At 40.0% G+C, this 26,620-nt stretch overlaps 1 long non-coding RNA gene across 1 annotated transcript in view; it reads right to left on the bottom strand.

Moving 5' to 3' along the window:
• Positions 1-352: 352 nt before the first annotated feature.
• LOC141390600 (uncharacterized) overlaps positions 353-26,620 on the bottom strand; it is a 48,922-nt gene continuing 22,654 nt past the window's right edge. Inside the window, exons 3-4 of the long non-coding RNA XR_012409415.1 lie at positions 1,130-1,247; positions 353-1,015 (exon numbers count right to left, since the gene is read on the bottom strand). This is a non-coding gene — a long non-coding RNA (uncharacterized lncRNA). The remainder of the gene's footprint in view (positions 1,016-1,129; positions 1,248-26,620) is intronic.

Raw genomic sequence — 26,620 nt, forward strand, 5'->3', positions numbered from 1 at the left:
CGAAATGAAAATGTTAAGCGTAACTTTGATTTTTCGAGTATAAATTAAAATTAATTTTCTTTTGCATTTGTGGTGTTCGCCCTTAAAAGGGTTAAATGCGAAGAAGAAGAAGAGCATTTCGTTTGCCATTCACTAAAACAGCTGTTTGGTCAATAGGTTGAGAGAATGCCAATGAGGGGGAAATAAAAAGATGAATGGAAAATTGAGGAAATTTCCTGTAAGAAAATGATAGGAAAATCTGTCCTTTTTTTGCTTTACCTATGAGGATGATTGGACGTGTGGCTACCAGAGAGGAAAAGAAAACACAGTGGTCATTTTAATCTTTTATGTTCTGTGAACTTTTATTAAAAATAAATAAAAAAAGCAAACATTCAAGACTACAATTAATTAAACAAACACTACATTACCTGAAAAGAAAATTAAAGATTCAAATCCTGAAATAAAAGGAAGAAAAGAAATTGAACTATATGATTAACAAAGACTGATCGTAACAAACACAAAGTAAAGTTATTAAACAAATATACACTTAACATAAAGGAAATTCAATTGAAGTTAACAAAACTTAAAATATAACAGAAGAAACCGCAAAGAACATTAAACAAAAGTCAAATTTAAATAAAATAAAGTATAAAGATTGACAACACATTCCTGGAGCCACACTCATCACGCATCCAATCCAACGAGGGAGGCGCGGTGTTGATGCATGGCCAGACCGGCATGCTTTGGTATTTCTTCCCAGACTTGTGATACACAAAACTTGGACAGACAGACGGACGAAGGCCCAAATAATTAGATTCCCGGTAGTTGGTACGAAAAGAGAAGAGGAGTAAAAACATTTATTAGTGAAAAAGGAAACCAATGGGGAATTAGTTAACCTATACTCACCGTATTTTGGGTAGATAGTCCGGAAAACTCGTGGTTGAGCTCGATGTAGGGTTTATGGGGGCTGTTTTCACATAAGTTATCGCCATCTAATGCAGGCGTCATCGTCTCCCTTTTGTTTTCAACTCTAAAACTAAAAAGAAACGAAAATGTATACTTAGAGAAAAAATATATAAATCACGTACTTTATTTAAACCAGGAATATAATTAAACGGTAAAAGTGAATACTTAACTTAAGATTACTTACCTAACAAATATTTACCTTACGATACTTAATACGCCTTGTGGAAGAAGCAATCCAATAGCCATCTCTTCAGGAAAGCCGCTAAATATTCACTCGTTAAATCTACATCGCCTGTTTACACCTGAAAAAAGAAGAAAAGATTCCTGATTAATTAGTAGATAGATATTCATTTTTGATTTTTTTCCTTTTGCTATTTTGGAATTTGTAATTTTAAAAACCTTATAATTTTCTCTTTTAAATTGTTTTCTAAGCGCAAACATTTATGAATAATAACGTTTTAGAATGAAGTGAAATATTTTGTGATCGAGAACGGCTTTTAATAAAACCTTTTATAACGTGAATTAATATATCAATGATTTTTATAATGGCAATCTAAACAACTAAAAGGTAAGGAAATGTAGACACAACAAGAAAAAAAGTATCAGTCGGCTTTACCGACAGAGATATACCCTCAGCCTGTGTGGATTGAAATACGTTTTTCTAAAAAAAAAGAATGTATTTAGGGGGGTTTTCAAAATTTTGGGCGTAAGAACCGACAAAAGTATGGATAAGATTAAAGCTCAAAAATTTGCGGGGATAGCGATAGATAGGTCTTTTTTATCACACTAGCCTACGAAAAACATAATATCGCTGTATCGCCACTAGGAAAACCTTCGGTAAAAATTTCCAAGGATTCTCGAACCACACAAAAATGTTGAACGTTTGTGTGGGTGGTCTACAAGGATTGGACATATAGGGCCCTAATTTGAACATAAACTACGTTTCGACAATATTTAGAGATCTAAAGTTTGGACCAAATCTGTTTTTAGGTCTGTGGGAAATCACGCGTACCATTTTAGCGAATATTTTCGAACCTTTGCGGAGGAGGTACCGGAAGGAGTGGAACTATAAGCACCACCTTCGAATTTCATCAAATATTCGAAGAAATATTACAATATCCAAAGTGTGGACGAACGTAGTATTCGGTTTGAGGTCTGCAGCCACTATATATGGTGCCATAGGGGGTCTTTACAAATTTCGGGCTGTTTTCTCAAGAAGCATGTACTTGGCCCTGAAAAAAACTTTTACTGCCGTAATTGAGGCAGCGAATGCAAGTTGCTTCAACAAAAAACAAAGTGATTCGAATTTATCCAAAGGAGTGGACAAATACGGATTATCTTCGAACTTAATCTAAATTTGCACAGAATATTACGAAGGCCACATTTTGGACCGAATCGGCAGAACCGCTCGAGAGATATCTTGCGCTCCAACCACTACACACGGTGTCATAGGGGGTTTTTGTTTGTACCTTTCAGGCTATTTTCTCAGGAAGTATGGACTTGCCCATGATGAAACTTATACCGTCGTATAAGGGGCAGTGAATACAAGTTGCTACTGCAAAAATCAGAGCGGTTTGAGAGCTGGTCCTAAACTGAACTTTTCCGAAATTTTGTGTGGGAGTGGACCGATTGAGTCCATATTGCAACTTCATCTAAGTCTGATAGCAATTTCACGATGTGCACAGTATGGACCAAAATATTACGAAAACTACATTTTGGACCGAATCGGTTTATTCGTTCGAGAGTTATCGTGCGCTCCAGCCAGCCAGACAGACAGACGGACGGACATAGCTAAAACAACTCCAAATTGTCTGAAACACATTTCGTCCAAACATACTTGGGGTCTAAAACCATTATTTCGATGAGGCACATTTTGCCCGTATGAAAGTGTATATGGGGATTTCTGAGTGAAATCGGACACTTTTTCAAGATGAGGTTTTTGATTTCCTTTATTTTTTGCTGTGGCGATGCTGCTCATTAGCAAAACATTTTAGTATATTTTCAGATTTTTTTGACTAACGGTTCCAGAGATATCGCGCCTTGAAAAGTCAAATTCTGTAAAAACTACATGCAAAGAAATACTCATAACTTCTTTAATATTGGTCCAATTTGAAAAAATCTTGTTTTTGGATGTTTTGTTGTTTCATCAGCTATTAAATAAAAAATAGCAAAAAATTTTGCACAGTGGGCTTGGATGCTATTTTCGCGATTTAATATTAAAAATCAATTTTTAAAGATGTTCGACCCCTTCGATTTTCTTTTAATTTTTTAGTGTTAAACTATGTTCAATTACAAACTTTTTAAGTCCTATGTGGTAATGGGATTCGGACGATTACTATTTTTTCTGATTTTTTTTTAAAATTTATCAATACAATTTTTCTTTAATACCTTTGTCCAAAATTTGTATTTCCTGTATTTTTGAAGCTAAGAGTACATATTTATCATTATATATTATATATTTATCATAAAAAATAGAAAAAAATGCACAGTGGGCTTTAACGGAATTTTGGCTGATGCATTTTCAAAATCAAAAAATGACGCAGTTTTTAAGATGTTTGAGATAAATTCATAAATATAAAATCAAAACAAATATTAATAAATAAAACCTGTATTTTTTTTAATAAAATAATAAATTTTGCACAAATGTAAAAAGGAAAAATAGAATTGACAAATTTTAAAAATTCAGAAAAAATAGTGATCGTCAGAATCCCATTACCACATAGGACTTAAAAATTTTGTAATTGAACGTATTAAACTACTAAAAAATTAAAAGAAAATCGAAGGGGTCGAACATCTTTAAAAATTGATTTTTAATATTAAATCGCGAAAATAGCATCCAAGCCCACTGTGCACATTTTTTTGCTATTTTTTATTTAATAGCTGATGAAACAACAAAACATCAACAAATTTTTTTTTTCAAATTGGACCAATATTAAAGAAGATATGAGTATTTCTTTGCATGTAGTTTTTACAGAATTTGACTTTTTCAAGGCGCGATATCTCTGGAACCGTAAGTCAAAAAAAATCTGAAAATATACTAAAATGTTTTGCTAATGAGCGGCATCACCACAGCAAAAAATAAAGGAAATCAAAAACCTCATCTTGAAAAAGTGTCCGATTTCACTCAGAAATCCCCATATATATACCCTCATTAGCATAAATACTGAGGGTATAAACAGGTGGGGAGAATTTGGGGTATTCCACAATATTTTGGGAAAGAAGGAATACCATGGTGGGGTGGGAATTCTCCGGCACATACAATAGTTAATAGTTGCCCAAGCACTCTCCAACAAGTAAAACTAATCATAATTAACGATTTAGGACTGTTGTTAATTTTTTTTTTTGTCATCCAGCTGGCAATAATGTTTTGGTTTTTTGTCCACCCTAACGAGGTCTAGTGTCACTGACAAGAACTGCGGCCCAAGGACTGAGCTATCGCCGTGCAATGTGTCCGCCAGCCAGCGCCGTCAGTGACTTAGTTCCTTCTCCAGACGTTAGGGGTCTCTAGGACAGGACACATTTTTTATTTTTACGCATTGAATATGATATCCAGCATGGAAATTTTGTATGATGAAATTTTGAAGAAAAACAAAACCGAACTCAGTTCGATGAAAAAAAATCTGATAATGTCGTTTATGAGATTCACAAAAATAAAAACAAATGCCGTTTTGCTGGCCCACAGTGTTGCACAGAGTAGTAGAGTTATTATAGTTGTTGTTGTTTTTTTATGTGGTTCCGAATAGAATTAAGCGGATACTATTGCAACGTGTGTTCTGTGGTAGTTGTCAAATGCGGTAAATAGAACACGTTGTTTTACCATAATTTTTTGTTTCCCTTTATTCATCAGAAAATGCGAACATTATTTGTCAAGTTTTGAAATTTGACTCAAAAAATTGCAAAATTGTAAGCTCATTTGGTTGTTTGATGATGTGTTCTAGCGCGAAGATGTATAGAGTTTTTTCATAGCCAAGAACGTGGTGACTACGAGGTTTCTAGTTCACATATCTTCTGCTTGTCTAAGAGACCACTATTTTAATACGGATCAATTGATAGCTTTTTAGATGCTGATACCTTTAAAGAAAATTTGTTTAATTGTTCCTATGTTCAATTCCTGTCGAAAATTTTCAAAATAACATCCATTCCATGATTAAATATCTAGGTTATAAGTTCATTGTCATATGCCAGACTTGACTTCCGCACATCCTTCTACTCTCATACATACACACACGCGCACCAAATAAAACTCAATTATCTTCTACCGATTTCAATAAACCCTCTTGATTAGGAGAGAACAAACTTTAAGCTGCAAAAAATACCAACAACAACCGCAACAACTAAAGAAAAACACCAAGAGAAAGGATTAAATTCAACGCTACAAGCAATGGCAAATAATGTTCTCCCTTATTTAACCACAACAATGGAAGCAGCTACCGTTAACAGCCACCCATGTGGGTAGGCAGAGAATTAACTCTCTCCATCAACAACATCATCACCACCATCGACCATCACCACACCTGAAGTTTAGCTTGTGTTACCTTTTACACCAGAACGCGATTCACGGCACTTAGGATGTGAATTAGAGTTATGGCAAACAGTGAGGAAAGAAGTGGGATTTCTGGAAATAAGAAGCGGAAGGGTGCCTTTAGAGAAGAGCTTTATGGACGAGCTGAAGGGAGTCTGTATAACCAAGCTGGAAGGTGTCTTTATAGACAAGCTCAAGCGTAAGTAAATATAGTTCTTATAGACGCAAGGGGAGTCTACTGTAGAGTAGATGGCCCATAGGGTCGTCTACTGTAGAGTAGATGGCCCATAGGGTCGTCTACTGTAGAGAAGATGGCACATAGGGTCGTCTACTGTAGAGTAGGTGGCCAATAGGGTTGTCTACTGTAGAGTAGATGGCCCATAGGGTCGTCTACTGTAGAGTAGATGGTCCATAGGGTCGTCTACTGTAGAGTAGATGGCACATAGGGTCGTCTACTGTAGAGTAGATGGCACATAGGGTCGTCTACTGTAGAGAAGATGGCACATAGGGTCGTCTACTGTAGAGTAGGTGGCCAATAGGGTTGTCTACTGTAGAGTAGATGGCCCATAGGGTCGTCTACTGTAGAGTAGATGGCCCATAGGGTCGTCTACTGTAGAGTAGATGGCCCATAGGGTCGTCTACTGTAGAGTAGATGGCCCATAGGGTCGTCTACTGTAGAGTAGATGGCCCATAGGGTCGTCTACTGTAGAGTAGATGGCCCATAGGGTCGTCTACTGTAGAGTAGATGGCCCATAGATTCGTCTACTGTAGAGTAGATGGCCCATAGGGTCGTCTACTGTAGAGTAGATGGCCCATAGGGTCGTCTACTGTAGAGTAGATGGCCCATAGGGTCGTCTACTGTAGAGTAGATGGCCCATAGATTCGTCTACTGTAGAGTAGATGGCCCATAGGGTCGTCTACTGTAGAGTAGATGGCCCATAGGGTCGTCTACTGTAGAGTAGATGGCCCATAGGGTCGTCTACTGTAGAGTAGATGGCCCATAGGGTCGTCTACTGTAGAGTAGATGGCCCATAGGGTCGTCTACTGTAGAGTAGATGGCCCATAGGGTCGTCTACTGTAGCGTAGATGGGTCGTCTACTGTAGAGTAGATGGCCCATAGGGTCGTCTACTTTAGAGTATATGGCCCCTAGGGTCGTCTACTGTAGAGTAGATGGCCCCTAGGGTCGTCTACTGTAGAGTTGATGGCACATAGGGTCTTATACTGTAGAGTAGATGGCCCATAGGGTCGTCTACTGTAGAGTAGATGGCCCATAGGGTCGTCTACTGTAGAGTAGATGGCCCATAGGGTCGTCTACTGTAGAGTAGATGGCCCATAGGGTCGTCTACTGTAGAGTAGATGGCCCATAGGGTCGTCTACTGTAGAGTAGATGGCCCATACGGTCGTCTACTGTAGAGTAGATGGCCAATAGGGTCGTCTACTGTAGAGTAGATGGTCCATAGGGTCGTCTACTGTAGAGTAGATGGCTCATAGGGTCGTCTACTGTAGAGTAGATGGCCCATAGGGTCGTCTACTGTAGAGTAGATGGCCCATAGGGTCGTCTACTGTAGAGTATATGGCCCATAAGGGTCGTCTACTGTAGAGTAGATGGCCCATAGGGTCGTCTACTGTAGAGTAGATGGCCCATAGGGTCGTCTACTGTAGAGTATATGGCCCATAGGGTCGTCTACTGTAGAGTATATGGCCCATAGGGTCGTCTACTGTAGAGTAGATGACCCATAGGGTCGTCTACTGTAGAGTATATGGCCCATAGGTTCGTCTACTGTAGAGTATATGGCCCATAGGTTCGTCTACTGTAGAGTAGATGGCCCATAGGGTCGTCTACTGTAGAGTAGATGGCCCATAGGGTCGTCTACTGTAGAGTAGATGGCCCATAGGGTCGTCTACTGTAGAGTAGATGGCCCATAGGGTCGTCTACTCTAGAGTAGATGGCCCATAGGGTCGCACAATGTCGCGAGTTCATATTAACTGTGGCCAAAAATAGAAGGAGTTGTCGTAGGTGCATCAATTTTGGTACACGTACCTATTATTGACTTGCAATCTTCAGGACAAAAAATTGGGTTGGTCGGTTCACGTTTTGTTATAGCCCCCATAGAACCGTACCTCCCGATTTTCGGTATTTTGAATTTTTAGACACAATGACCAACCGAAAGTATTCAAATTTTGTGGTTAGCCTTCGGCAGAGGTATCAAACATTCCAACAGAGAATTGTGGGCTTAGGTCCACGTTTTGATATAGCCCCCATACAACGGTACCTTCCGATTATCGGTATTTTGAAGATTTTAGCCTGATTATCACACCGAAATGGCTGAAAATTGATATTAAGTCTCCGTTGGGGGACTTATAACCTTCCACCAGAAATATGTTGGTATAGGTCCTCGTCTTCCTATAGCCCCCATAGAACCGTGCCTCCTCATTTTCGGTATTTTGAGTGTTTTGGCCTCAATATCCACCCGATATGACTGAAATTTGGTGTTTAGTCTTCATATTAATTGTAAGCATATTGAATATATCAAACTCTTGTCTTTATATATGAGAAATTTCCTTTAAAAATTTTTTTTGACCGAATTTTGATATTCGCTGCTCACAATTTTTTTTAAACGAACTGACAGTGTTGCATAATTTTACTGATCGCTACCAATATCATGATTTCATCCCGGCGAAGGGAATTATCAATTGGCTTTTCAGGTTTTTGAAATGATGCCTTTTTTTAGCGAAAAACCGAACTCTTTAAGTGTCTAGTATTCTCAAAAAATGAGAATCACACTCACTTTTCGGCTTTTCCAAAAAACATCAGAAGAAGAATATTTGCAAACAACTATCAGCACGTATCAACTAAGAACTCATCGAGTTCTGTAAGTTGAAAAACATCATCACAGTTGCCTGTGAGTTGTTATTGGAATATATTACAAATTCCTTTGCGCGGGAAGAAATCATGATATTGGTAGCGATCAGTAAAATTTTGCAACACTGTCAGTTCGTTTTGAATAACATTACTCTCTGTAATAGAGGGTAATAAAATGAAGTTAAGCCATTGGGGGAATACTCCAGGTTAAGCAATCAAATGAGATTGAATCTTCAACAATAAACAAAACAAACAAAAAAAGTTTTTTTAAAAATTGGTTTTTTTTTAATTCTCTCGTTTGAAAGCAAGATTATTAGGTACCTAATAAGCCCAAAAAAATATATGATGATCGGTTCATTCGTTTCCGCGCTATAGCCAACACCGCAAAACGATTTGTTAAAAAAGGGGGTATCCTCTCAGTGAGGTGGTCGCTGAAAAAGAGAAATGGCACATTCGTCTGCAAACCTCTGCAGCTGGGACCTTTATATATTTGTAGTACTCACTTTTTACTACTCATACAGCAAAAAATATCTATATACATTTTTATACAATTTTTTTCCCACTCCACTCAATTTAAAATTTGCTTCAGAAAATTAATAAACTTAGTAATACATGTTTGGGTAAATGTAAACACCATATGATTAATATTTACATGCAAACAAAGGTGTAGCCAAGTTTATTACATCCCAAGAGAACTTAGGAACAATTTTTGCAGCGACCGCTACTTTTAAATTTTAAATATTAACGCATAATATAATTTATTAATTTTAGAAAAAAAACACAAAAATACGTATTAACTAAAATTGTGGGATTTAAATCCTCATATAGCAAAAACTACTTCACGTATTAGTACCAAAATTCAGATTCTTCTTAATTAATATGTTTTCTATCACTCCCCATCAATAAATTTGTTCAACGAAGTATTTAGTTTTTACCATTTTTGGCCACGGTCGTGACACTGTGGGTCGTCTACTGTAGAGTATATGGCCCATAGGGTCGTCTACTGTAGAGTATATGGCCCATAGGGTCGTCTACTGTAGATTATATGGCCCATAGGGTCGTCTACTGTAGATTATATGGCCCATAGGGTCGTCTACTGTAGAGTAGATGGCCCATAGGGTCGTCTACTGTAGAGTATATGGTCCATAGGGTCGTCTACTGTAGAGTAGATGGCTCATATGGTCGTCTACTGTAGAGTAGATTGTCCATAGGGTCGTCTATTGTAGGGTAGATGGCCCATAGGGTCGTCTACTGTAGCGTAGATGGCCCATAGGGTCGTCTACTTTAGAGTAGATGGCCCATAGGGTCGTCTACTGTAGCGTAGATGGCCCATAGGGTCGTCTACTGTAAAGTAGATGGCCCAAAGGGTCTTCTACTGTAGAGTAGATGGTCCATAGAGTCGTCTGCTGTAGAGTATATGGCCCATAGGCTCGTCTACCGTAGAGTGCATGGCCCATAGGGTCGCCTACTGTAGAGTAGATGGCCCATAGGGTCGTCTACTGTAGAGTGGATGGCCCATAGGGTCGCCTACTGTAGAGTATATGGCCCATAGGGTCGTCTACTGTAGAGGAGATGGCCCATAGGGTCGTCTACTGTAGGGTAGATGGCCCATAGGGTCGCCTACTGTAGAGTATATGGCCCATAGGGTCGTCTACTGTAGAGTAGATGGCCCATAGGGTCGTCTACTGTAGAGTAGATGGTCCATAGGGTCGTCTACTGTAGAGTAGATGGCTCATAGGGTCGTCTACTGTAGAGTAGATGGCCCATAGGGTCGTCTACTGTAGAGTAGATGGCCCATAGGGTCGTCTACTGTAGAGTATATGGCCCATAGGGTCGTCTACTGTAGAGTATATGGCCCATAGGGTCGTCTACTGTAGAGTAGATGACCCATAGGGTCGTCTACTGTAGAGTATATGGCCCATAGGTTCGTCTACTGTAGAGTAGATGGCCCATAGGGTCGTCTACTGTAGAGTAGATGGCCCATAGGGTCGTCTACTGTAGAGTAGATGGCCCATAGGGTCGTCTACTGTAGAGTAGATGGCCCATAGGGTCGTCTACTGTAGAGTAGATGGCCCATAGGGTCGTCTACTGTAGAGTAGATGGCCCATAGGGTCGTCTACTGTAGAGTATATGGCCCATAGGGTCGTCTACAGTAGAGTATATGGCCCATAGGGTCGTCTACTGTAGAGTAGATGGCCCATAGGGTCGTCTACTGTAGAGTAGATGGCCCATAGGGTCGTCTACTGTAGAGTAGATGACCCATAGGGTCGTCTACTGTAGAGTAGATGGCCCATAGGGTCGTCTACTGTAGAGTAGATGGCCCATAGGGTCGTCTACTGTAGAGTAGATGGCCCATAGGGTCGTCTACTGTAGAGTAGATGGCCCATAGGGTCGTCTACTGTAGAGTATATGGCCCATAGGGTCGTCTACTGTAGAGTATATGGCCCATAGGGTCGTCTACTGTAGAGTATATGGCCCATAGGGTCGTCTACTGTAGAGTATATGGCCCATAGGGTCGTCTACTGTAGAGTAGATGGCCCATAGGGTCGTCTACTGTAGAGTAGATGGCCCATAGGGTCGTCTACTGTAGAGTATATGGCCTATAGGGTCGTCTACTGTAGAGTAGATGGCCCATAGGGTCGTCTACTGTAGAGTATATGGCCCATAGGGTCGTCTACTGTAGAGTGTATGGCCCGTAGGGTCGTCTACTGTAGAGTATATGGCCCATAGGGTCGTCTACTGTAGAGTATATGGCCCATAGGGTCGTCTACTGTAGAGTAGATGGCTCATATGGTCGTCTACTGTAGAGTAGATGGCTCATATGGTCGTCTACTGTAGAGTAGATGGTCCATAGGGTCGTCTACTGTAGGGTAGATAGCCCATAGGGTCGTCTACTGTAGCGTAGATGGCCCATAGGGTCGTCTACTTTAGAGTAGATGGCCCATAGGGTCGTCTACTTTAGAGTAGATGGCCCATAGGGTCGTCTACTGTAGCGTAGATGGCCCAAAGGGTCTTCTACTGTAGAGTAGATGGTCCATAGAGTCGTCTGCTGTAGAGTATATGGCCCATAGACTCGTCTACCGTAGAGTGGATGGCCCATAGGGTCGCCTACTGTAGAGTAGATGTCCCATAGGGTCGTCTACTGTAGAATTGATGGCACATAGGGTCTTCTACTGTAGAGTATATGGCCCATAGGTTCGTCCTCTGTAGAGTAGATGGCCCATAGGGTCGTCCTCTGTAGAGTAGATGGCCCATAGGGTCGTGTACTGTAGAGTAGATGGCCCATAGGGTCGTCTACTGTAGAGTAGATGGCCCATAGGGTCGTCTACTGTAGAGTAGATGGCCCATAGGGTCGTCTACTGTAGAGTAGATGGCCCATAGGGTCGTCTACTGTAGAGTAGATGGCCCATAGGGTCGTCTACTGTAGAGTAGATGGCCCATAGGGTCGTCTACTGTAGAGTAGATGGCCCATAGGGTCGTCTACTGTAGAGTAGATGGCCCATAGGGTCGTCTACTGTAGAGTAGATGGCCCATAGGGTCGTCTACTGTAGAGTAGATGGCCCATAGGGTCGTCTACTGTAGAGTAGATGGCCTATAGGGTCGTCTACTGTAGAGTAGATGCCCATATTGTCGTCTACTGTAGAGTTGATGGCCTTATTGGTGTTATCAATTATAAAGTCATTTTTTAAAGAATGTCCCCATGGTACCCACTGTGTGGTTGTGATTATGTGTGTGTGTGTACTCTGTAGGTCTGTTGATGTCACACCAAATGTTCTATGGATGGCTTAGAGCTATTACCGCAACCCTAACAATGCGAGTAAAATGAGTGCTTTAAGCGCGACATTAAACAACAACAGCAAATCCAACCCAACAATGCTTGCATTTGTGACAAAAACTGATACTAGGTAGAAGAACATAAAAAACCACACTAACAAAACCTGCAGCAGGGGCAACAAATATAAGAAACGGCGACAATCCGACATATATCCGACTACATTGGAGTCACGAGCAGCAAACAAATGGATGGTAACAATGAAACAACAGCTGAACTAATTTTGCAACAACAACATTGGAATTTGTTTATACTACAACAACAACTGCCCACCATGCTAATGCATTCCTTTCATTCTAACAGTTCCAACTGCTGCTATCTAAATTGCAGCATAGAGCTTATGGAGGATGATGTTGGTTAATGCTGCAACAATGTACTGACATATTGGTGTTATTGTTTTCCTCGCACAGCTTTAGGCGAAAAAGTCATATTAACTACCCATGGAAGTCGGCGGTATGACAGACCCCTTTTTACATGCAAGCACAGCCTAATAAAGATGAGGTTGCATATCCAGCTGTGGCCGCTGATAAAAACATTGCCATTGTTAACATAAACTCTGGTTTTGCGGATTCCTACCCGTCTTCAGTTTGAGTTTTCCGTTGAACCATATAGAATGCGCGATTTTGAATGCAGTTGCTGCAAATATTTTTTAATTTGATAAAAAAAAAATTAAGCATTTAAGAGAGATGCGTAAGTAATTGCAGGGTTGAAAGATTAGGGAATTGACAAAGACAAGTGAAGATTCGAAAGAGTATATATTTTATGAAGAAGGAATTTTTTAAAGTGGTACCGACGACTAGGGTCGTCTACTATAGAGTAGATGGTACATAGGGCCATCTTTTTACACCAACCGAAATGAGTCATTACAGTATTCATAGGCCAGTTAAAGCAAGACGCTGCCTAAAAATATGCGCAACACCATTGTCAGATGATTGCTGGCGAAAGGCGATCTAAAGAAAACGAGTGGACGATGTGAACTAGGAGATCAATCAAAGTCGAACAGAAAAAGGAGTTGCGATAAACCCTAAGATATGGATAGAATAATACGTACACCCGCCTTAAAGTATGCTGCACACATCTAAAAAGCCTTCATAGGCAATTTTTCCTTAATTTTTGCCTCAAAACTTTTTTGGTAACAATTCCTTTCCCCTTTAATTTAATACCCACAATTGTATCCGTATCCTGCATAAAACTTTGTTTATCTTTTGCCAAGAATATAATTGCCATACGTTTACGAACTAAATTGCTCCTTTATTAACTTTAAATTAACTTAACCGACTGCAAAGTCTTTCGTAAATTGTTTTTGTCTTTTTTTGTTCCTGCTTTTTGTAAATGAAAATCGAGTTATCCTTTCATTGTTATATTCTTTCAAGATTATGAATGGTAATATTCTAGGGTTATGTGTTTTATACTGTTGTTGTCAGTCTGTGCCAATGTGTGTGTGTTGAAAAATTGTTGGAGAATGAAGAGAGAAATCGGTTGCATGTGAGACTCATAAAAACATTGGTAGCTCTACAACAAACTGTCTACATTTGTAATGCTTTAGGCAAAATTTTTTATACAGGATTATGAAGAACTACAAAGTTGGGCGACTGCAGGATGAGTGTTGTTGTTAAGCACATAAAAATAACATAACTTTCTAGGGTTCCAGTAGATTTGCAACCAAATTACAAAACAAATGAAGGAAATACACTGAACAAAATACACTCCTAGAAGTATGCACCACACATAATTCAAAATATATATTACTATAGATTTTAGCATTTACCAAACATCTGACGGGAGCCTCTACAGGCGCTTCCAAGGAAAATTCTTAAAGATGAGATAAACCAGGAACTCGGTCATAAACGATATAAGAAAGTACGCCCATTTAGTGTACAGTATATGGTCCTTACTTTCGCCCACAGTAGAGTAAATAGTCATGGGGTCATCTACTGTAGAGTAGATTATCCATGATGTCGCCCACTGTAGAGAAGATGGTCCATCGGGTCGTCTATTATAGAGTAGATGGCCCATGGCCAGTATCGTCTACTATGGATAAGATGACCTATAGAGTCGTCGACAGTAGAGTAGCCCATAGTTTCATATACTGAAGAGTTGATGGCTCATAGTGTCGTCTAGTGAAGAGAAGATGACCCCGTCTATTGACTATCGTCTATTGTACAGAAGATGACCCATATGGTCTTGGACTTTAGAGAGGATGGCTCACATGGTCTTCTACAACTAGAGTAAATCTATATCTTCGTCTTCTGTAGAGTAGATGACCCTTAGGGTCGTAAAAGATGGGTCACAATGTCATCTACAGTAGAAGAAAGTGTTGTTTCATTGTTACCGTCTACTATAGAGAAGATGACCATAAAGCAGAGACATAACTTCTTCTGGTGTAGAATCTATGGTCTATTAGGACGTTTACTGTGGAGTAAATGGACCCTATATCTACCGTATAGGGATGGCGATCCCGAAATGCCGAATACCCGGGCTTTTACGGGATTACTGAAATCCCGAATGCCGGGATTTATTTCTTCAGGGTTCCGGGAAGTTGCTTTAAATGGGGTTTTATACACATATGGAACAAAAAAGTAAGCACTTCAATTGTAGTGCTATTTGCAAATAAGTCATCAATTAATGCAGGTCGTTGGAAATACAATTCTTAAGCTATGAGAGTTATAACCCCAGATCTAAGCGTCGATAATGTGTTCATTGACGGAGTATTCTCTCAAAGCTTTGTTCCTGTTTTTATTACAGTACTATTTTCTTACTTTACTTGTTTAATTTTTTCCATTTTTAAATGAAAATTGTATTTTTTTATTTCACAAAATACTCTTATAGTGGCAAGCCCTGAAAAATCTCGTAGTCCCGAAATTGCCACCGAAAAATCCCGAAAACTTGGGTTAAGGAATTTTGAAATTCCGAATCCCGGGATTTTTGAAAACTTGTCCTGTTCGACATCCCTGCTACTGTAGAGTATTTGGTCCATACACTAGAGTGGGTGCTCCATTGGGTCGTCAACTATGGAATAGATGGCCCATTGGGGCGTCTACTATAGAGTAGATGGCCCATTGGGGCGTCTACTATAGAGTAGATGGCCCATTGGGGCGTCTACTATAGAGTAGATGGCCCATTGGGGCGTCTACTATAGAGTAGATGGCCCATTGGGGCGTCTACTATAGAGTAGATGGCCCATTGGGGCGTCTACTATAGAGTAGATGGCCCATTGGGGCGTCTACTATAGAGTAGATGGCCCATTGGGGCGTCTACTATAGAGTAGATGGCCCATTGGGGCGTCTACTATAGAGTAGATGGCCCATTGGGGCGTCTACTATAGAGTAGATGGCCCATTGGGGCGTCTACTATAGAGTAGATGGCCCATTGGGGCGTCTACTATAGAGTAGATGGCCCATTGGGTCGTCAACTATGGAATAGATGGCCCATTAGGGCATCTACTGTAGAGTAGATGGCCCTCTGGGCGTCTACTATAGAGTAGATGGCCCATTGGGGCGTCTACTATAGAGTAGATGGCCCATTGGGGCGTCTACTATAGAGTAGATGGCCCATTGGGGCGTCTACTATAGAGTAGATGGCCCATTGGGGCGTCTACTATAGAGTAGATGGCCCATTGGGGCGTCTACTATAGAGTAGATGGCCCATTGGGGCGTCTACTATAGAGTAGATGGCCCATTGGGGCGTCTACTATAGAGTAGATGGCCCATTGGGGCGTCTACTATAGAGTAGATGGCCCATTGGGGCGTCTACTATAGAGTAGATGGCCCATTGGGGCGTCTACTATAGAGTAGATGGCCCATTGGGGCGTCTACTATAGAGTAGATGGCCCATTGGGGCGTCTACTATAGAGTAGATGGCCCTCTGGGCGTCTACTATAGAGTAGATGGCCCTCTGGGCGTCTACTATAGAGTAGATGGCCCATTGGGGCGTCTACTATAGAGTAGATGGCCCATTGGGTCGTCAACTATAGAATAGATGGCCCATTAGGGCATCTACTGTAGAGTAGATGGCCCTCTGGGCGTCTACTATAGAGTAGATGGCCCATTGGGGCGTCTACTATAGAGTAGATGGCCCATTGGGGCGTCTACTATAGAGTAGATGGCCCATTGGGGCGTCTACTGTAGAGTAGATGGCCCATTGGGGCGTCTACTGTAGAGTAGATGGCCAATTGGGGCGTCTACTGTAGAAAACTCGGGTTTAGGAATTTTGAAATTCCGAATACCGGGATATTTAAAAACTTGCTACTGTAGCGTATTTGGTCCATAAACTAGGAGGGTGCTCCATTGGGTCGTCTACTATATAGTAGATGGCCCATTGGGGCATCTACTGCGGAGTAGATATCCCATTGGGGCGTCTACAGTAAAGTAGATGGCCCATTGGGGCATCTATTGTAGAGTATATGGCTCTGTAGATAAGATGGCCTATTGGGGCGTCTGTTGGAGATTAGATGACCCATTGGGGCGTCTACCTTATAGATGACCAGAAAAGAGTACTTATAGACCTCCAGTTGGAGGTCCGTGTATACCAGCAAGTATGCATCACACACAACTAATTTGTCTCAGTGCACAAGTATATAGCTCCCATTCCATGTGTGTAAGCCACTTAGGTTTGTATAAAGTCAAGAAGATATGAAACATACAAAGAGAAGACACAGAAGGTTAGGCAGAAATAGACAACTTTGCAAATTGCAGGCTTAGTCATTTTTATTCTTCACAATACACAGACACACACATACGCAGTAGCGACCTTTTGTAAAAATATTATTTTTTTAGAATAAAAAAAAAAAAACACAAAAATGGAGAAAACAAATTCAACTGGCAAAATAGTACCGAAACAAGTTAGCAAGCAACCAACTACTTGTCGTGTGTGTCAAGTCAAAAGATGGCGTTTTGGGCTCACTATGCGGAAAAACGTTAACAATGGCAATAAGCTAACAACTTGTTGAGGCTTTGTAGCCACTCAGCCTTGCCTCAACATAACCTCTTTCTGCAAAGTTTTCTTTGCTCATATCAAAACATATAAGGATCCTAACTAAACAGTTGGGGTACCAGAGCAAACTCAAATAACGGCATTTAGAATGGAGAAACCCCACGAAAAAATAAATGAGTCTTGTCGTGTTTTTTTTTTTTTTTTGTGGAGACGGTAGTTCTTGTAATTGTTGCAACAAATTGGGTTTAATGCTTGCATCCGTCACACCCAACCTTTCAAAATACGCCTTTCGATGATATGGAATGAATTCCTTGCAATTTTAAATGTACCATTATTTGGGGGGAGAGAGCCTTTGTTTATTCCCAAATGACAAGGGGTCCTTATTGAGACTGACAAATATTTTTCCAACAATTTAGGTTTCGTTTTCTTTTGTTTGTGAGCGAAGGAGGGTGAGTGGTTAGAGAGAGGAAGTGAAAATTTGATTCTGGAGTTTATATTACCTTTATCTTTAGAGGAGAATGGTAAATAGGAGAGGCCATGGCATCATTTGTGCTACATTTTAGGAAATTATGTGAATTAAAAATAATTTAATAGGTGATGGCCATTGCAGCCAATGATATGTCCTATTAACATTCTATTTATTACAAGTTAATATAATAATAAATAAATAAAATAAAAATAATTTAAAGCAGCAAGGAATAAATCGTAATATCCTCATAGGACCACTGATTTTTACCGATAACATCATAGGCAACAGTCGTGGCATTTCTCCTAAAAGGACATCAGTTACTTTACTATGTTCTTTAATGTGCCCCAGATCCTACAATGTACTACTATTTACAGTAGACCTTCTAAGGGTCTTCTATCTTTCGAGAAGTTTATAATGAACCTATTAACAGTAACACTAAAAAACTGATCTAATTACCAATATCATGATTCTCTATTTAACCTCAGCTAAACTAAATTATATTCCAAGCAATTATTAGTCTGATGCTTGGCATCATGAAATCTTCTGTAATAACTTGAGCGTTTGTCATAACAATGAGCGTTTGGTTATGAATTCACTGTTGCTTTTTTAACTTCTCTTTCGTGCAATTTTTCTTCATAGCCTATGTTGTACAAAGAAGATTATGATGAAATTCTTTGACCATGTTCCTCCTGCTTTATACGCTTATTTATTCAGTCATAAGGTAAAAAATGATTTCTTTTGTCTGGCTAAATGTTAGGCAAGCAATGTCTTCTTGCTTTGGTAATCTTCTGTGGTGGTCATCCTGCTGTTATTAGTGACTTCTATATGCCATTCTCCATGATTCGGTTTGGTTACATACTGGAGTTGGGCTATTCCTTCCAAATCTCCGATCAATATAGTGGGACCATCACAATGTTTTGTTGAGTTGGAGTTTGTTTTTGCTTTTCTTCGTCCTGTAAGTGGATGCAATCGCATATAGCTCTTTGACAAGAACGCCAATTAAATTTTTAATTTTGTGACATATAGTGAATGCTGTTAAGGGATTGATGAGTCTGTGTTGGTATTTTTTCTCCAAACATCATGACGGCACAAACGCACATTGAGGATTCTTTGTTTCTGGGAACACATTGAGAACTCTTGGTACGAGGTATGGATTACAAGTAAATTACACAGTTATTAAGCAATTTTCTGGGGAATAATGTTGACGTGATTTAATTTGTTTTGAAAGAAGAAAATGGTGGAGAAACTTTATGAGATATTCAATAAATAGAAAGAATGTCCATTAGGGCGACCCAAAAAAAAAAAAAAACAAAAACAAATCCTACAAAAATTGTTATGCATATTGTATTCTCATTAATCGGGCTGAAGGCTTTGGATACATGTTAGATTATGAATAAATGAAATGAAAATCGGATCGGATCGGTATTTTGGGGCCTATATAGCTATAGAAAAATCGGATCCGATTTCCACAAATTAAGCCACAACAATGAAATGGCATTGGACCATAATTGCTGCCCTTAAATAATTGATAGGGTCGTCTACTTTAGAGTAGATGGCATATAGGGTCGTCTACTGTTGAGTAGTTGATCCATAGGGTCGTCTAATGTAGAGTAGATGGCCTATAGGATCGTCTAGAGGGTTTATAGGATCGTCTAATGTAGAGTAGATGACCCAAAGGGTCGTCTACTGCAGTGTAGATAGCCCATAGGGTCGTGTACTGTTGAGTAGATGATCCATATGGTCGTCTACTGTAGAGTAGATGACCCATAGTGCCATCTACTGTAGAGTAGAGGGTTCATAGGGTCGTCTACTGCAGTGTAGATGGCCCATAGGTCGTCTACTGTGGAGTAGATGGCCTATATGATCGTCTACTGTTGATCATCTACACTACAGTAGACGACCCTATGGGTCATCTACTCAACAATAGACGACCTTATGGGTCATCTACTCAACAATAGACAACCCTATCGATCATCTACTCAACAGTAGACGACCCTATGGGTCATCTATTCTACAGTAGAGGACCCTATCGATCATCTACTCAACAGTAGACGACCCTATGGGTCATCTACTCTACAGTAGACGACCCTATGGATCATCAACGCAACAGTAGACGACCCTATGGATCATCTACTCAATAGTAGACGACCCTATGGGTCATCTACTCATTAGTAGACGACCCTATGGGTCATCTACTCTACAGTAGACGACCCTATGGATCAACTACTCAGCTGTAGACGACCCTATGGATCAACTACTCAGCTGTAGACGACCCTATGGATCATCTACTCAACAGTAGACGACCCTATGGGCCATCTACACAGCAGTAGACGACCCTATGGGCCATCTACACAGCAGTAGACGACCCTATGGGTCATCTACTCTACAGTAGACGACCCTACGGGTCATCTACTCAATAGTAGACGACCCTATAGGCCATCTACCCTACAGTAGACGATCCTATGAACCCTCTAGACGACCCTATGGGTCATATACCCTACAGTAAACGACCCTATGGGTCATCTACTCTACAGTAGACGACCCTATGGATCATCTACTCTACAGTAGACAACCCTATGGATCATCTACTCTACCGTAGACGACCCTATGGGCCCTACACATTGCAGTAGACGACCCTATGGATCATCTACTCAACAGTAGACGACCCTATGGATCATCTACTCAATAGTAGACGACCCTATGGATCATCTACTCAATAGTAGACGACCCTATGGGTCATCTACTCTACAGTAGATGACCCTATGGATCAACTATTCAGCTGTAGACGACCCTATGGATCATCTACTCAACAGTAGACGACCCTATGGGTCATCTACTCTACAGTAGACGACCCTATGGATCATCTACTCAACAGTAGACGACCCTATGGATCATCTACTCAATAGTAGATGACCCTACTCTACAGTAGATGACCCTATGGATCAACTATTCAGCTGTAGACGACCCTATGGATCATCTACTCAACAGTAGACGACCCTATGGTTCATCTACTCTACAGTAGACGACCCTACGGGTCATCTACTCAATAGTAGACGACCCTATAGGCCATCTACCCTACAGTAGACGATCCTATGAACCCTCTAGATGACCCTATGGGTCATATACTCCACAGTAAACGACCCTATGGATCATCTACTCTACAGTAGACGACCCTATGGATCATCTACTCTACAGTAGACAACCCTATGGATCATCTACTCTACCGTAGACGACCCTATGGGCCATATACATTGCAGTAGACGATCCTATGGATCATCTACTGAACAGTAGACGACCCTATGTATCATCTACTCAACAGTATACGACCCTATAGGCCATCTACTCTACAGTAGACGACCCTATGGATCAACTATTCAGCTGTAGACGACCCTATGGGTCATCTACTCTACAGTAGACGACCCTACGGGTCATCTACTCAATAGTAGACGACCCTATAGGCCATCTACCCTACAGTAGACGATCCTATGAACCCTCTAGATGACCCTATGGGTCATATACTCTACAGTAAACGACCCTATGGATCATCTACTCTACAGTAGACAACCCTATGGATCATCTACTCTACCGTAGACGACCCTATGGGCCATATACATTGCAGTAGACGACCCTATGGATCATCTACTGAACAGTAGACGACCCTATGTATCATCTACTCAACAGTATACGACCCTATAGGCCATCTACTCTACAGTAGACGACCCTATGGATCACCTATTCAGCTGTAGACGACCCTATGGGTCATCTACTCTACAGTAGACGACCCTACGGGTCATTTACTCAATAGTAGACGACCCTATGAACCCTCTAGATGACCCTATGGGTCATATACTCTACAGTAAACGACCCTATGGATCATCTACTCTACAGTAAACGACCCTATGGATCATCTACTCTACAGTAGACGACCCTATGGATCATCTACTCTACAGTAGACGAACCTATGGATCATCTACTCTACAGTAGACAACCCTATGGATCATCTACTCTACCGTAGACGACCCTATGGGCCATATACATTGCAGTAGACGACCCTACGGGTCATCTACTCAATAGTAGACGACCCTATGGGCCATCTACCCTACAGTATACGATCCTATGAACCCTCTAAACGACCCTATGAACCCTCTAAACGACCCTATGAACCCTCTGCTCTACAGTAAACGACCCTACGGGTCATCTACTCTACAGTAGACGACCCTATGGGCCATCTAGACTGCAGTAGACGACCCTATGGGTCATCTACTCTACAGTAGACCACCTTATGCGTCATCTACTATACAGTATACCACCCTATAGGCCATCTACTCTACAATAGACGACTCTATGGATCATCTACTCAACAGTGGACGATCCTATGAACCCTCTACTCTACAGTAGATGACACTGTGGGTCATCTAGTCGACGACCCTATGAACCCTCTACTCTACAGTAGAAGATCCCATGAATCCTCTAGACGACCCTATGAACCCTCTACTCAACAGTAGACAACCCTATGGATCATCTACTCAGCAGTAGACGACCCTATAGGCCATCTACTCTACAGTTGACGACCCTATGGATCATCTAATCAACAGTAGACGATCATATAGGCCATCTACTCCACAGTAGACGACCCTATGGATCATCTACTCACCAGTAGACGACCCTATGGAGCCATTTACACTGAAGTAGACGACCCTATGAACCCTCTACTCTATAGTAGATGACCCATAGTGCCATCTACTGTAGAGTAGAGGGTTCATAGGGTCGTCTACTACAGTGTAGATGGCCCATAGAGATAGAGATTTTTATGAATTCTTCTAGATAAAGAAGATCTTTATGGAGTCCTCTATATAAAAGTACTTTTATAAGATCTTCTACACGACATATATTAGCCAGCTTATAATAGGAGGCCTTATCCAAATATAATACTTTTATGATATTATTTCCTCAGGGGCTTATTTCTAGATAGAGTACTTTTTGAGGTGTTTCAGATCGCCTTCGTCAGGTCTTCTATTGATTTTCGGCCTTTATAAGTCTGTTGCAGGAATGCTTAAATTTCAATAGTTGCTGCAATTTTAAATAAAATCGATTTTCTTATCGAAACCAAAAAAGAGCAAATCACTTTGCATGCCAATGAATTTAAGGTATTTTAACTCCTCTCTCATTGTTTTTGTTGTTGTTTGCATTTTTCATTTATCGTGTCTAAGCATTGTTGGCAATTATCTTATCAGAAAAAAATTTGAATGATTGTTTTGAGCAGAACAAATAAAAATTCTTGTAAAGTTCCAATTTCCAATTAGAAATGAAAACAATGCTGCTGATTCTCTCTTCTTTTGCTGTGCCCTTACATCATCACGCAAACATTGCCGGATGAGATTGTAATGGAAACAATGATTTCATAGTTTTCAAAGTTTGTGTTCGTCGTGTCAAGAATAAAAATAATTGCTTGGAATCTTAAAAGGAATAATTGTGTATTGTATTTCAAAAGGAAGAAAGCAACACATTTGGAAACTTTAGTAATTAATTGAGGAAGGACTTGTATAAGGTCACAAATCACCACAATTCTTATAATGTACAAAATAGACATTTACATTTTCGATTTTTTAAAACAGATTTCAATTTTTGATCCCTTACCTACGAGTTTTTGGCTCTAGTATGAATGTTGCCCTTTATACGAATCATCTTCTGCTTACCTCTCAATCTTTCTCTTTCCAATTCATTCCCAATACCCAATCTAAATGAGTTATATATCTATTATTGTAATATCGTTTGCTTTATTCAAAGAATTGAATATCAATTTGTCTATCTGTCTGCTGATTCATTGAATATTGCTAACAATAAACAAATAAAATACCTTCATCTATCCCAGCCAAATATATACCTTTGTTTCCCTCGCTTCCCTCAAATCTAACGAGAACGTAGAATCAAGAACATAGTCCATGTTAGTTTGTCGGCAAATTTGTGTGTTGTACTTACATTGCTCTGGCACATCTCTATGCCACCACAACCATCTACTTAACTTACTGATATCCAGCTCTTCCCAGCAGAGCCTATTTATTTTAATCTAACATTTCACAACAGCTTTTAGTGTTTTTGGAATGCGAAATTATTTCAAGCTCTCAGTTTTGATTTTCTTGTGAGCGCGAGTGAATTTTTTTGCACACTTTATTTCAATGTATTGTAGTAAGAAGAACACCTTAAAATGAAGATAACAAACCAAATAAAAATTATTAATCTAATTTATAGAAATCACTCCTATCTTTATAAGACCTCATAAAGGCCTCCCAACTTCAAAAGACCTAATAAAGGTATTTAATTTATGAATGTCGTCATTAAGGTCTTTGGTTACTGGAGGACCTTTTACAGCACTTCTACTAATGAAAGATCTCACAGAATTTCTCTATCTATAGAAGACCTCATTAAAATCTAGCCATATTTTAGCAGTCATTTTCTATTTTCCTTCCTTGCATTACATCTCATGCTCTCTGAAAACATAAAGGCAGTATTATAACCTCAGCCTTTAGGCTAGAAAGGGTATATACACTTTCATACGGGCAAAATGTGCCTCATCGAAATAATGGTTTTAGACCCCAAGTATGTTTGGACCAAATGTGTTTCAGACAATTTGGAGTCGATTTAGCAATGTCCGTCCGTCTGTCCGGCTGGCTGGTGCGCACGATAACTCTCAAACGGATGAACCGATTTGGTCCAAAATTTGGTTTTCGTTATATTTTGTCCAAACTTAGTTTAAGTTCGAAGGTGGACCATATCGGTCTACTCCTTCAGGTATCTCCCCAACAAAAATTCGAAAATGTTCGGAAAATTTGTGCGCACGATAACTCTTGAAGGGAGTAACCGATTTGGTCCATACGTTGCACATCGTGAAATGTGTACTAGACTTAGATAAGGTTTCAATATGGACTCAATGGGTCCACTGCTTCGGGTACCTCCCACACAAAATTTCGGAAAAGTTCAGTTTAGGACCTGCTCTCGAATCGGTTTGATTTTTGTTGAAGGAACTTGTATTCACTGCCCTCCATACGACGGTAGAAGTTTCATCAGGGGCATGTCCATACTTCTTGAGAAAATAGCATGAAAGGTGCAAAAAATCCCTATGACACCGTGTGTAGTGGTTGAAGCGTAAGAGAACTCTTGAAGGGATCTGATGTTTCGGTCCAAAAGGTGGCCTTCGTAATATTTTGTGCAAACTTAGTTTAAGTTCGAAGATAAGCCATATCGGTCAACTCCTTCAGGTAAAAGTTCACAAATGTTCGGAAAAATTGTGCATAAGAGAACTCTTGATGGGAGTGACATCTTTGGTCCATACTTTACACATTCTAATATATCTACCAGGTATAGGTCAGGTTCGAATATAGACTATATTTGTCCACTCCGTCGGGTACCACCCACACACTTTTTTGGATAAATTTACTTTAAGACCTGCTCTCGGATCACTTTGATTTTTGTTGGAGCAACTTGCATTCGCTGTCTCAATTACGACAGTAAAAGTTTTTTCAAGGGCAAGGCCATACTTCTTGAGAAAAAAGTCCGAAAGTTGTAAAAAACCCCTATGGCAGCATATGTAGTGACTGGAGAGCTCGAACCGAATACTGCGTTCGTAATAAATATATCGTAATATTTCTTCGAATACACTGTGTGCAATTTTTTAATGCACGGTTTATTAACTACAATCTGTCACCACACCGTAATAGAAGTCCAAAAATAAGAAGACACGTGTCCCGGCGTTTTACCCTATCACTTCAACATTCGCGGTTATGGGCCCACAGAGACCTGAGGCTTTGATGTCAGAAGGGATCATTTTGTCAGGCACATATCTTCTAAACCGCTTGGAATATCGGATTACTCGTTGAACACATACATAGTCAAAATACCAAAACAAATGCGATTTTTTTCTCTTTTCTCGGTTTCCGCTTCATAAATACTAAACCGTTCAAAATTCAGGAAAACAATCAACCACAATGATGTAGCAAAGATACCAGCAAACAACTTTTTGGAATATACGAAATGTCTATGAACGGTTTTTAAATGCGAAAATAGACAAAAACTTTCGAAAATATTAGATTTTTATACTTTTTTCTCTTATTCTGGTCTATAGATACCGAACCGCCCCAAAATTAAGGATACAGTCAACTATAAAAATGAACCTAAGATTTCAATAAACAACTTTCTAGAACATTAAAAGATTCTAGGAATGATTCTTTAAGCTGAAATTTGCAAACAATAAAATTATTTTCAATGTTTCCCACTACTCAGGTCTGGAAATAACAAACTGTTCAAAACTCAAGAAAATTTGAAAGGTTTTTATACCCTCCACCATAGTATTAAGTTTGTTATTCTTTTTGTAACACATCGAACTAATCAGTTGCGACCCTATAAAGTATATATATTCTTGATCAGGATAAAATTCTAAGACGATCCAGCCATGTCCGTCTGTCCGTCCGTCTGTTGTAATCACTCTAGCGTCCGCAATAATTGAGATAGAGTGCTGAAATTTTGCAACCGAGGGTTTTTTTCCATAGGCAGGTCATGTTCGAAGATGGGCTATATCGGTCCACTCTTTGGTATAGCCCCCATATAACGGTACCTCCGGATTTGAGGTATTTTGACGTTCTTCGCCTCATTTGCAGACCGAATTAGCTATAATTTGGCACTTAGGGTTCCTAGTGATCAATAAACTTATATCCCAAAGGATATGGGCATATTACCATGTTTTGGTATGGTCCCCATATAACGGTACCTCCCGATTTTCGGTATTTTGAGAATTTTAGCCACAATTTTTAACCGAACTATCTGCAATTTGACATTTGAGGTTCTCAGTGGTCATTAAACATCCCCACCAAACATCGTCAACATAGGTCCATGTTTTTCGGTATTTTGAGAATTTTAGCTACAATTTTGTCTATTCAAAAATAATCGTCAATATAGATCCTTGTTTTGGTATATCCCCCATATAACTCTACCTCCCGATTTTCGGGAATTTTCAGTGGTCACGAAATTTCTTCACTAAAATTCGTCAACATGGGTCCAATTTT

The sequence above is a fragment of the Musca autumnalis genome, unplaced genomic scaffold (genome assembly GCF_047663935.1).
Source record: "Musca autumnalis isolate F117 unplaced genomic scaffold, ASM4766393v1 scaffold_1, whole genome shotgun sequence".
Taxonomy (NCBI): Eukaryota; Metazoa; Arthropoda; class Insecta; order Diptera; family Muscidae; genus Musca; species Musca autumnalis.